The sequence below is a fragment of the Mycteria americana genome, chromosome 13 (genome assembly GCF_035582795.1).
Source record: "Mycteria americana isolate JAX WOST 10 ecotype Jacksonville Zoo and Gardens chromosome 13, USCA_MyAme_1.0, whole genome shotgun sequence".
Classification (NCBI taxonomy): domain Eukaryota; kingdom Metazoa; phylum Chordata; class Aves; order Ciconiiformes; family Ciconiidae; genus Mycteria; species Mycteria americana.
Window position 1 is genome coordinate 17,123,308 of NC_134377.1, and position 13,244 is coordinate 17,136,551.

General features: G+C 39.9%; 1 protein-coding gene across 16 annotated transcripts in view; it reads left to right on the forward strand.

The window, feature by feature from the left end:
- Positions 1-13,244, forward strand: part of ARVCF (ARVCF delta catenin family member) — a 295,496-nt gene that overhangs the window by 71,918 nt on the left and 210,334 nt on the right. The window lies entirely within an intron of this gene.

The following is a 13,244-nucleotide window of genomic DNA, read 5'->3' on the forward strand; positions in this document are numbered from 1 at the left end:
TTATAAAAATCCAACCTTTAATGGCAACTGTAAAAAATAATTGTAATTAGAGTTTAATCAGCATATAAAATACAGAAATGTTTATAACCTTACTTTTGTGTTGTAGCCATCCAGGTGGTGTAGAATTTACTGGAGTGCTGCTGGTAGGTTACATTAGTAGCATTGCAGGAAACTAGTCCTTTCATAGTAAGCATAATTAAATGGGGAAACACAACTTTTTATTGGCAAAATTTGACTAGGGTACTGAATCAATTTCTGTAATTTTTTTCTTTTTTTTGCTTGCTTTTTTTTTTTTTTAAATCCCTGTGGTACATAAAACATGCAGAGCAACCATTGATTTGCAGCTGAAGCGCAACCAGCTTTGGGTGAAACATAGAAGCTGTTTAACAGCAGGACTGCTCTGTAGCTTAGGGCAGGAAACAAGGATGCTCTTCACAGTTGGAACTACTAGAGGTGTAACATGCTGGTGAAGCCTGCCTTGTGATGTCTCAGTTGGCTCATCTGACTAGCAAAGGAGAGACTGCTACCAGTTCCAGCAAAAAGAATTACTCGTTTAACTCAAGTGAACCAGCGTTGGTGCTTTGATGCTAAAGATGAAGGTTCAGTGCCCACTGGCAGTCATTGAGGGTTGACTACCATTGAGTACGTGACGTAGTTGCTATATAATTATCTATGTTGGGATTTGTTTGTGACGTTAGGCTTGATATGTCTTCTCTTTCAAAATCTACTGTAGCATCACTGACTGTAACATAGCTAGCATTTCAGATGAATTCCTGATTATTGCCTTACCCTTCACTTGCATTTAGAAGAAGCTATTTCACAGAATGAGGAGTTACTTTTCTAGTACAAGGTAAATTTCTGGCTCTTATTCACCTTATGCATACAGGGAGATAAGAATGATTTCACTCAGTTAATATACTCATTTGAGTATTAGAAAATTGTGCTTACCTGGCTTACCTGCACTTTTTTTTTTTTTAATACGTGGTTGAATACTGTAGTTAGAAAGTAGGTAAATGGACAGTGGTATATAATGCACCTCTGTTACTGTACTAACAGAAATAGTCAGTCAGTTCCTCAGTAAAAAAAAAAAGCATTGTTATCCTTCCAGTATCTGATCTCTTCCTCTCTATATATTTTATGCAGAAACGCATGAAAAGCCCCAGGTCCCATAAAAACCAGGTTGATTTTAAACTTACAGTATTGAAATGAGAGACAGACATGAATTCTGCAAATAATCCTCACAGAGCTACTCTGCCAGTAACCCTGATTCTTTTACGGGGTGGGAAATCTCTTATTTAGTTGTCTTCCTGATACTGTTGGCGGCAGTTTTGCATAGAGTGAAGCTGGTGTTAGTGGAAACCTACAGCTTTACTTCATCTCCAGCTCAGATAATGCTGCCCAAAGTATTAGCTTGCTGCGATCACTTTAACAAGACAGTGTCTACGTTCTTGCTTTTTGTAGATCACAAGTTGTTTATATTTGGATCCTCTGGAATGAAGATACCTTGTAAGTGTAAGAATGTTATCATTCACTTAAGTTATCTTACTTCCCATTATTTTTTAACTCTCAAACTTTTCCTCCATACCATTTCAGACATAATTTTTGAGAAGAATTCTCCATGTGTTGATACCTTATTTCCTTGTGGAGTCCCTTGAAACATGCATATTCAGAACCTCTTTGGAGGGCCAAGCCTCTGCTTTGTTCTGCTTGTCAGAAGGGCTTGTGATTTTCCTGCATTTCCAGTAGAGCCTGAAATTAGTCGTATACTGATGTTCTGCTGAAACAAGCATGGGACTCAAAATTAACATGGCTTTTATTTGTAGCTTGTTTTGTGCATGGTCATAATCTATAACATAGTAGCATAGTGCTTGCTGCACAGGCTCCTTAAGGCAAGTCTATATGTTGGTTTTATGGCGAAGCCAGCTGGGTGGCACCAGTTGCTGTCTGGAATCTTTGCAGACATGTTTAGCATGGCACTGAGCCTTGCTAATGCAACTTCCTGAGTGTAGCTGAACCCGAGCTTTAGCGTGGATTCATAGTTATGGCTGTACAGCTTCCAGGAGGCTTGAGCACGGGCAGAGACTGCCCTCCAGAAAACAGCATTGATGTGAGTGCAGAGGGCATGCAGGGGCTTCGTGTATATCTCTGTGTTCTTTAGAATTGCTTTTTATTAATTTCTCAGTGGTGAATGTAGACATGGGTTTTATGAGAAGAAAATATTTGCAAGAAGGTAAAATCTGGAGCTTTTAATCGGAATTTCCTGCCAATGTCTTTTTAAAAATGGAATGAAATACAGGTCCCCGCTTTTTTATTGCTGGAATCAGCCTGTAGTCGACTTCTTCCTTCACCCTTCCTGATACCACATGTACAACAGTTGTCAGCCTTTACCATCAGAAGTGCTAGATCCTACTTGTGAATCACTGGAATGGTATGCCAATGCTTTCATTGTCACTCCATGTACCTAGAAATGTAATTGAAATTCTTCATATTGTCCTGGTGCCTCAGTGTTACAATATAATGGACGAGAGAGGTTTATGTGTATGGCAATTGCATGTATTAGTGCTTGCATGAATAGTATGGTTGGATTTAGTGACTGGGCAATAAGTGTATCATACTTTGAAGGGATCATCTGCTGGAGAGTTGTAGGGGTTCCACAGTGATATTTTTTTGGATTGAAGATCTGGAACTCAGGGGGAATTCAAGTGGATCTACTGAAACATGGAGGGGGCTTAGCAAGAATAAAATAGTCCCTACAAATCCATGGTCTTTATTTTCCACTTTTGACCATAATTCTCTCTCTTCCAGTACCTAGTGATTCACTGCTACTGATTGCAGAGTCCTACCCGTGTGCACAGCCACCTTAACTGTGTTTCAGGTAAAATATATATTCTGAAAGTCACAGATGAAAATGAGTGATTTCATAGAATTAAGTGTAAGCAGAACAGTGACCATTGTGTTGACTACAGATTGGGTTTACTAGGTAGTGTTTTATTGTTTAATTGGTATGACACCTGCTGCCAGTGAAATCTGGTAGTTCATCTGCCCATAGCAGAGTTTCAATGACCCTTATTGATTTTTTTCCTTCCCCCCCCCCCCCCCCCCAACTCAAGGTCTCATTACAGTAAAAGCTGATGTGTGACAAAGAAAATTATAGCAATAGATGCTTCTGGGACTCACATACCAAGCACATAATTGTTTCTATGCCTCTTTGAAATAGTTGCCTATCTCCAGCTATAATGATACACCAGAGGAACAAATCAAAACCTGGTCAGCTCAGTACCAGAGTTTTTCTCTTAATCAAAAGAATATATTCTTGCTGCAGAGCCAGTTGCTAGCTCCAAGAAAAGCTGGAAAGTGCTGCCTGTCCCTCAGAAGCATTTCCCTGCAGGCATGGTTTTGATGGATGTGTGAAGGGAATAGCATCTGCCTTAGGGATGGCAGAGGGAGCTGTGTAACACAGGGCTCCCAGGGGGTTACAAAGCTGTAGGACATTTAGAAGTGTCGAGGAGAGAGAAAGGAAGGGCAAAGGGAGTCTCTTCTGCTGAGAAGCACGCTATTGAAGCAAGATGTGGATGCAATTTATCTTGTGTTTTTTGTATCATCTCGGTACATCCCGGCTATTGCCTCTCAGGATTTTTACCAGGCTGTCTTCTTCCTATGCCCATAAGTCATTAATGACTTATGATATAGCATCCTTTATAGCCTCTGCAGGCTTAGCTGTAATTTAGATCACTGTACCAATACGCTAATTGGCTGCTTCCTCCCATTGTCATTTACAGACTCCGTAGGTGTCCTTGCCTTTCCTCCTTCATGAGTTTCATGATTCTACAGTCTTAAAGGCAAATGGCTGTAAGGGCTCTAACATGAATGCCTTGGCTTAGAAATGCCACACATTTTGTGATGAATTGATCTCTCGCATAGGTTGTAGAACTGGCCTTTGTGACTGGGTCTACTGACCATTCAGATCTCATGGGATCTCTGTTGGCCTTCCTCGGTTTCTTCTGGGGTACTTTAAAAAGAATTTCAGCTCCATTTGATGTACTGCTATTTCACCTGTCCTAGAGCATCTGAAGCTTGAGGTGCCTCTCAGTTGAGCTCAGCTACGTGAGAACATAACTTCATTAATGTCTGAAGGAAAGTCTGATTTTAATAGAAAATTATGCAACTGGAAAAGAATAAATCAGACAAAAAGATGCTGTAGCTAATGTACACTCAGGCAGAAACGCTGTGGAATAACTAACATTGTTAGTGCTGGTAATTGCATATGTATTGTGGTATAACACAAACCCTAATTGTGGACCATGTTGCATTACCTACTGGTCAGGAGGTCACAAGCTGTAATTCCCCCTGTTTGTGTAGGTCTGAAATAGACAAGTGGCAACGGAAGTGGTTGTGTTTGGGAGGATTAAAGAATTGCTTATTTGAAGGCATGAAGTCACTATGAGGGTGCTTGAAGATTGTGAAATAGTGAAGCATTCAGGGGGACATTCTGCAGTGAGGTAGTTAGAACAGTTTCCTCCATCCTTTAGTATAAGCTGTCCCCATGAAAGTAGTATGAATTGATACTGGAGCTTAATAAACAAATATTGTACATGTGGGTAGGTATATATATTTCATCGAGACTTACAGCCAAATAAAACCAAGAGCGATATATGTTCAGCCTTCACCTTTCATGCAGTAGTAGGTGAAATCAACAGCAAGAAAAACCATTTTTGTTTTACATCAGAGTTAAGGGTAATGTTTAATTCATGTTCAGATCCTTCAACCTTTACATTTTCTTGTTTCATTACAATACTTCTTAAACAGACTTAATAAAAACCTCAGTTCCCATGATTACCCCTTCAGAGATGTCACAGTGTATCCCAGCTGCAGAGGAAGTTCTGCATGGCATTAATTGTGCACTGAAAATACAAAGAAAGCACTCGAAACTTTTCCCAGATCCGTATTGTGTTGTTTTACTGTTTGTTTTTTTTAATTATTATTATCTTCATTGATTCAAAAACTGGGGTTTGAAAACTTGTTCCAGAACTTCTTTTAGGTGTATAGGATCTTCCCCCACTCATAGATAATGACCAAAACTATGGTCAGGTACTGTCTCTGAAGAATGTTTAGGGCTATATCTGAAGGGCTGTAACTAAACACGACCAATGAGATCATTGGCAATTATTTCCTGTGCTTCCTCTCCTGGAAACAACACAAACAGTAACAGTTTGTTTGTCTGTTGATTGCATTATTATTAAATAAGTAAATCAAACATGATGTTAGAACATTACAATTTCACAGTATGGTCAGAAGACTATTTGATTTTGTAGTACACTCAGGAGCGAATTATGTTTGGGGTCTGGTGCATACACAGAACTTTAGCACCATCCATGCTTCGTAGCTTCTTCACTCTTAATTCTTTCAGGAAGGTGGAAAGTACCATATTTTAAAAAATCATTAGCTGCAATCAAAATCAAAGTAAATTTGGTTTCTAACTACTTTTACACACACTTGAGCTAGACCTCTAAGGGTGGTATTCTCATTTTATAAATAAGAGAACTAAGTACAGAAATAAAAATGAAGCCATAAAGGCAATCAGTAACAGTGCCAGTGATAAAAACTTGCATCATCTGATACGAAGTCCCTCCTCCTTCTGCGATTCAGAGCAATTTAGCTGCAAGAAGCTACACTATATTTTTTCTGTCTAGCCTGGAATACTTACAGAAGCAGCAGCAGAATGGAACTTTTCAATTTCTTTTTAAATTTTATTTCGTGTGTCACAACAGATGGAACAATTATAAGTAACAAATGAAGGAAGTTGTTCTTTTAGGTGTTTTGTAACAAATAAAGAACAAAATCAAAGAAATAGGAGGAAACCTGTTAACTTTTCCCAGCTCCTCCTAAAGCGCAAGCTTGCTCACGCTTGCCACATTAAGTCCTGTTTTGAGCAAATAAACAACCCCTAAGTGAGAGCCAGAGATTAACTACATTCTCCTGTGGAGTTTCCAAAGCAGCAACGTCTTTCATGGGAGCAATTTGTCTGAGAAGTTGGCAACATACTCTTTGTCTCAGTGATGTAGATCCTAGCAAGTCCAGAGAGAGAGGATCCTTTGTTGCCTCTATTAATGCTAGAATTACTTTGAATAGACATCTCCCATCTCTCTGTTGGTCTCGATCTCCATCCTTTGCAGCTACACGCAGTAGTAACCGTGAGGGTATTGTGCTGTGGCCAGCATGGAGCAGTGTTCACTCTGGATGGAATTTCCATACAGAAAGCTGGTAAAAGGATGGCAGTGGAAATTGAACTAGAATGTGTTATTTGTGCACTGTAATTGCAAAAATACTTTGGAAATACATACTGTGCTTTGAGACTTGCAAACAGATTTCATTTAAGTTAATTACATATTGGCATATCAGTTAAAAGGTATCAGGAAGGACTCCTCCTGCTTGATGTGCTGTATTAACTATCATACGCTGCTGTTGCAGTAAGGTAAGTTAATTTGGAATGATCAGCTCGGACTTTATGCAGCCTAGCCATGGAATTAACAATGCTGAAACTGCTTGTTATCTCATTTTCCCTTACATATCTGGCTTTAATATAAAGCTTCACGACAGCCAATGTTGTATGTTGAAAAGCAGGGGGAGCTCCTCTGTCTTTTACATTTAAAGAGATCAATATTTGTGCTAGTTCTGAGTAAAAGTATTCACAGCCTCCTGATAAAACTGTAATTAGTAGGGTGTAGAGGCTCTTTTCCAGGAGGGTATATAGCTTTGAGATTATCCCATGATGAGTAACTCTTGGCTTTGTAGGTGGATAGGAACGTGGAGTGTTGTCGACATAAGCCGTCAGCCTTTAAGGGTGCTTGTCATGTTCCTGTGCTCTGATTCTGCTTGTTAGAGTAAAAGGAAGTAGTGTTTGTAGGGCAGATCAACAGGGTGAAAAAGCACGTCTGGTTTGGTGATGGAGACTGTATGCGTGAATGCATGCTGGGATGAGAGGGATAGAGTAAGAGAAGTTACACCAGAATTTTTACACCAAAGTCTGTCTGCATGTTAGTAGTCACACTAAAATCTCTAAGCCAAAACCCACTGAAGGGATGAGGGGCTGTCATTTCCGTTGACTTCAAAGGAATTGCTAATGCCCGATTTCTGCCGGCAGCTGACCTCCTGAAAATTCAGAGGAATAAAGCCTAAAGGTGTGGGTCCTTTTTGAAGGCTTTGGAAACCAGAGTGTGTTTTGTCTTAGAATCACTGAATAATTTATGTTGGAAGGGACTTTTGGAGGTCATCTGGTCCAACCCCTGTTCAAAGCAGTGTCTTTAAACCTTTTATGACATCCTTGTAAGACTGGGCATATGTGAGTAGTTTGAAGCTTTGTTAGATTTGACTCAGTCATAAAACATAAACTGTAACCCTTTTAGCTTGAGCTAAACAGTGAGAAAAAACCCACCTTCAAATACTGAGCGCTCACACTCTCCATGGCTAACATACAGTGCTAACTTAAATATGTTTAGTCTTGAAACACAACAGTAATAGTTGGTATGATAGTTGCTATGGATGTAAGCTGTGATTCTTACCATTGCAGATTGACCAGGCAGGGGGCTGTGGCTTTTAGGAACAGAATTTCCAGTGGAAAGGTTTCAGATCACACACACACAAAAAGATAAATAGCAAATAAAATCATTGCAAACTGGTATGCTAAAACAATTAGGAGTTTTTCATGGCATGATAGCTAAAAAATATTATAAATGTTGAGCAGGCCATTTTTTTACTTCCAATTTTAAAATCCTTATGTTAGGGTCATTAGAAACAACATGCAAAAGTGTGAGAAGTGGAATCACTCTAAAAATAAAGTAAAAACTAATTTGAATAATGATGGATGGAGATGCTAGTTAAATTTAAAAGAAAGAATTGAGATCAGGTGCTATTAAAGCCGACAGAATGCATGAAGCAAGATGAAATTTGCAGTTGGGAAGATTACTGTAGATCTACTTTATGCAGAACACCTGGCTGCATTTGCAGTTGTAGCTATGGCAAAAATTAAAGTGGTCTCTTTATTTCTAATCACATTGTTAATATGTTTGATGGAAGATATGCACAGTGATAACTTCTTGCTGTATAGGATAAAAAGAGTTGAAGCTCACTAGCTGGGCATAAGTTTTCTGAAAGCTATAAATTTCAATGTTTAAGTGTATAGACCATTATGAGGCAACTCTGGTCTTTTGCTGGTGACGATACAGTAAATCCATGGTGACCTTATAGTTATATGAAATTAAGAATGGCAAATGTTGGACAGCTGTGACTCGATATTTGCTTGATATCAATACTATAAATAGTTTGAAGCATATCAAAGGTGGGGTCCAAATTTTTTTGATACTACTTGGGGCAGCTGGATGAACAAAGGAAGGGAACTTACCTGCATTTTTACTGGCCTTGCAGTGTGACTTTAAAATACTGGCTGAGGATACTGTGTTAGCTAGGAAAGACATTTTCTTGATTTGAGCTCTTCATGGGTTAAACACACCTCCACTGAGTAATTCCTATCTTATGTTTTCCTCATTCATCAGGGTTTATCTAACCTGGCTAACCAGGCAGGTCCCAGTTGACTGGAGGTCAGCAAATGTGACACCCATCTACAAGAAGGGCCAGCAGGAGGATCTGGGGAACTACAGGCCTGTCAGTCTGAAGCTGGGGAAGGGTCTGGAGCACAAATCCTGTGAGGAGTGGCTGAGGGAGCTGGGGTTGTTTAGCCTGGAGAAAAGGAGGCTGAGGGGAGACTCATCGCTCTCTACGACGACCTGAAAGGAGGTTGTAGTGAGGTGGGGGTCGGTCTCTTCTCCCAAGTAACAAGTGATAGGACAAGAGGAAATGGCCTCAAGTTGCACCAGGGGAGATTTAGATTGGATATTAGGAAGAATTTCTTCACCGAAAGGGTGGTCAAGCACTGGAACAGGCTGCCCAGGGAGGTGGTGGAGTCACCATCCCTGGGGGTATCTAAAAGCCATGTGGATGTGGTGCTTAGGGACATGGTGTAGTGGTGGACTTGGCAGTGCTGGGTTAACGGTGGGACTAGATGACCTTAGGGGTCTTTTCCAACCTAAAAGATTCTACGATTCTAATGTGTTTTCACATGCCAGAGTTTTTGACTGTGTGACCAAGTGAAAGCATGTAAGCTGTTGTATGCGAGTTGCCATGCTAAGTCTGGCATTCTTCTAAATGTATGGAATATTTCGGTCTGCACCTCATGTGGTTGAACCATTTTGTAACGAAGAAAAGAATATAAATAGAATACTTAATACTGATTTCCAAATCTGGAGTGTTGCAGAAGGGTCTTACTTGCGAACGGTAACTTCCTTTGTCAGCTGCGTAGTCACCCAGTTCATTCATTTAGTCACCTTTCTCTTTTGCCATAGTAGGGAGAGTAGATTAGAAATAGTGTTTGATTGGAAAACGTAGTGATCACAAAACTGCAAAGCAGGATGCCTTCCTCCTTATAGGATGCCTTCCTCCTCATGTCTATGGCCAACCTGATACCTTAAACGCACTGATTTCAGCTTTCGGAAGACGTTCTGCTCTGAATTTGTAGTGCCTGAGGGACTTAAGTTAGGCATTTGATTGCCCTTGATCTCTTATATGCAGAGAGATAGCCATCTCTTCTAGAGTATTCATAACTTATGCAAACATAGAAAAGGAAAATAATGGCACTTTTAGATGATTATCTTTGCTTAGCATTACTGTCACTTTGTTGTTTATAGGCACAGGTCAGATAGATAGTCCTGAATACACTCATTCAGATTCTGTAACTGGTGGATAATACATCTGTTTCTTCTAAATTGGCGTGCCAAGATGAGAATGGGAGCAGCTAAATAACTGGAGTCAAGAATAAGCTCTTAGCCCTTGCTTGGGTAATCAATCTCACAGACTCAATAGGAGGCATGCTACAGAAATAGCAGGAAAGAGAATCTGAAAAGATGTGGGATGATTTCTTTAGCATAAATGTGGTTTCATGTCACTTTATTTCCATGACTCACTAGATCTAATATAAACAATAAAACTCAGAAGAGGACTGGCTTTCTGAGGGTGGAATCAAATATGAATAAATTTAACAGGGATTTAGGCTGCAGAGAGCTCTAGTGGAACTTTTTTGGGTTACGTCTGACACTTATCCTGTCATTACTGGCTGAAAAATAAATGTTTCAGCCTTTTTATTCAGTAGTGCTAGCAAAAAAAAAAAGGGGGTCTTTTTAACCCTCTGTCCCACTGTACATAGTTCTTATTTTATTCTATTCCTGGGATAAGCTAAGCACCTTTTGGAACAAATAATAAATGTAAACTATATCCCCAGGTAGAGGTAGTAACAGAAGCAGGAGAGAGAGTGGAGGAGTAAGCAGTAAAAAGCAGGAGTAAGCAGCTTTATTTTAAAAGTACAATCAAGTCATGTTTACCACTGTTGCAGTGCTTTATCCTCACATCTTTCATGCTGCCTACTAAAACTGAGGAATTTTGCATTGAGCACATCAACTTGCTTGTCTGGTGACTACGTTGTGACAGTGCCTGGGGGCCTCAACTGGGACTAAGACCATACTGTGCTTGGCACAGTACAAATGAGGAAAATTAAGTCAGTCCTTTCCCAAGAAACTCACTAGAGAAAAATCTGGCGGTGATGACAGTTATGGTTAGGTCTCTGTGGATGCATATTAAACTGAAAAAAGTCAGCTCCTGTTATAAAGAATATAAAGTGCAAAATATTCCTATTTCTGGTTTGCAGTTGTCTCTATCTGTATTTAACGTATGATAGAAGACAGCAGAGCAATCTACTACAGAATATCCATATACAGAGCGTGCTTGTTTTATTTGTCTTGCATAATAAAGTGATTGTACTTGGATTTGTTTTTATTTATCTGGCACATACTACAGTCAATTCTGTGAACATGTATTTTGTAGGTTTATCTGACCAGGATGGAAGGACAGGCCCGTCTGTATTTTTTCTTGTTTCTCGCATCTCCTCAGCATTTGGTGGGAGAGGGCTTTGCAGCTGGAGCATTTTCTGACTGCAGGACTCAGTCATTGCAGGCTTTTTTTCCTAAGTAATTCCTCTTTACATTCTGCTCTGAAATCCCACTGGGTGCCTGCTCAGCAGTGCTTTAACTTCTGAATATTGAAACCAGCAGGTATGGTAAGAATGGAATATTTTAAACTGCAGAAGAGACACTTGGTGTAGTGGATAATATCTGGTGCTCTATTCGTTGCGCTGGAGAGAAAAGCTGTTTGAGAGTCGCTTAGGGTACAGCTGTTTATGGAGCAGTGACCAGGACTTCCAGGGTATGCGAAAGCTCTAAAACAGGGGAGCGGTGCCAGGTGCTGGGAAAAAAGGAAACACACAGACATCTCTGGATTGGTAACTTTGCTTTTAAGACAAGATGGATGTAATTCTAAATCAAAAAATTTTGCTTGGCAAGGGCGTAGGGGTGTAAGCTGAGAGACATTTATCCAAAGGTAGACGTTTATGGGTAAAGCATCTTATTTTAGTGCCTGTCCGCTGTACAATACAGAGATCATTATGGTAAATGCTCATCCTTTTAGATTAAGTTGTTGGCTGCCATACGCTCAGACTTTGTTATGTTCAAAGGTTGTTGTAACAAAGTGTGACTTTCAGCGGAAAAAGAAAAATGCAGTAGAAACGGTGTGAGCATATAAAATACGTTTGTGTAGGTCAGGGAGGCAGAAAAATGGGTGACTCTGGGCTAAAATATGACCACTTCTTGTCAAGTCCCTGAATTAATGCTTTTACTGGCAAGCAGGCATGCGTGCATGGGTAGGGGTGTATGGGAAAAGAGTGAAATAGATTACAGTCCAGAAATCGGATTCTTGAGCAAGGTGTTTTTCTTTTTCTTGGATGGGAGAAATAGCTGAGTAGTAACTTTTCTATGAAGTCAAAAGAGGCCACCTTTGACATAAGGTCTCTATGGAGAACAGTACAGAACGTGATAGAGAAAATAACAGGGGAATGTTTTTTAAGGGGTCTGTTTCTTTTTCGTAGGAGGGCTATTGAAATAGAAAACCTCCCTGAGCATAGCAAAAAGCAAATTCAACCTAGTTATGTTACTGATACTCTTCTTCTGAAACGCCTTTCTCAGTTGTCTAGCAAACAGGAAAAGAAATGCTAATTCTGCCAGTAAGATTGTTTCCTTGCTATGCTTCATTTCTTTGCATATTTAATTCACTCTGAACCTTAAAATAGCTTTCTGGTGTTTGTCTTGGTGGCCTCTTGTTGCTTTATTTGCTTTTGAATTGATTTGCAAGCTTTCACTCGCTTCCTTTTTGCATGAAGATCTGTGGGGATAAGGGGGTTGTACCTCTTCCTCTCTGTCCTCTGCTGCCTTGCTTCCTCTCCAAAGCATGTTTCATGCAACATTGAGCTCATCAGCAGGGTCTTTTAATACTCCAAATGGAGGAGTTCTGTAATAGGAGTTGGGAAGCAATACTGTAATACAGTTGGCCTGTATGACTAATCAGTTAGATAAAGAATTCAGGCTGCAGAATAGCAGAGCCTTCATGCTTGATTGATGATAACAGCAGCCAACTGACTTACTGCCCTTACTGCTAGCATCCCCCACACTATTAGAGAGGATTTCCAGCACAGTACAATAGATTTGTCCTAGTAAGCATAACACTGGGGTTTGTAGCGCATGACATCAAAAACAAAAGAAAAGCAGGTCAAAATGGATGATTCCCTGAATATATGTAGAAAAGCAGGAGTGGAAGAGTCTGGAACTAACGCTTGCTTGTCCCCTACCTGCATACTTCCTACCAAAAGAAGTGGATTAGTCTCTGTACGGCAGCACAGCGTAGAGAATGTCTCTTATTCCTAATGACCTTTACCATGGAGCTTGTTTTGCTTTGGCAAATCTCCCAGACCATAGGCAGGGCTGATTTCTTTGGCTAGTAGAAGTTATTCTCTTTGAGTCAGGGCTTATGGAACTGGCATTATACATAAGCATAGCATATAGGGAGTGAAATAAAATATCTTTTATGGGAACCCGTAAGAAAGGAGGAAAAGATACATGTGTTTAATATAAATGTATGTTAATTTCTTTTGTCTTACAAGCTGTAAATAGCTCTCAAACTCTTACTGGCTGTGGGTTTGGGGTTTTTTGTGTTCTAGTGATGTAAACTTACTGCACCATCCACAAAGCCATGAATCATACTTGTGTATGGAAGCTGCAAAGAGCAACAGGTTGAGGTGGGAGAACTTTCTGTTG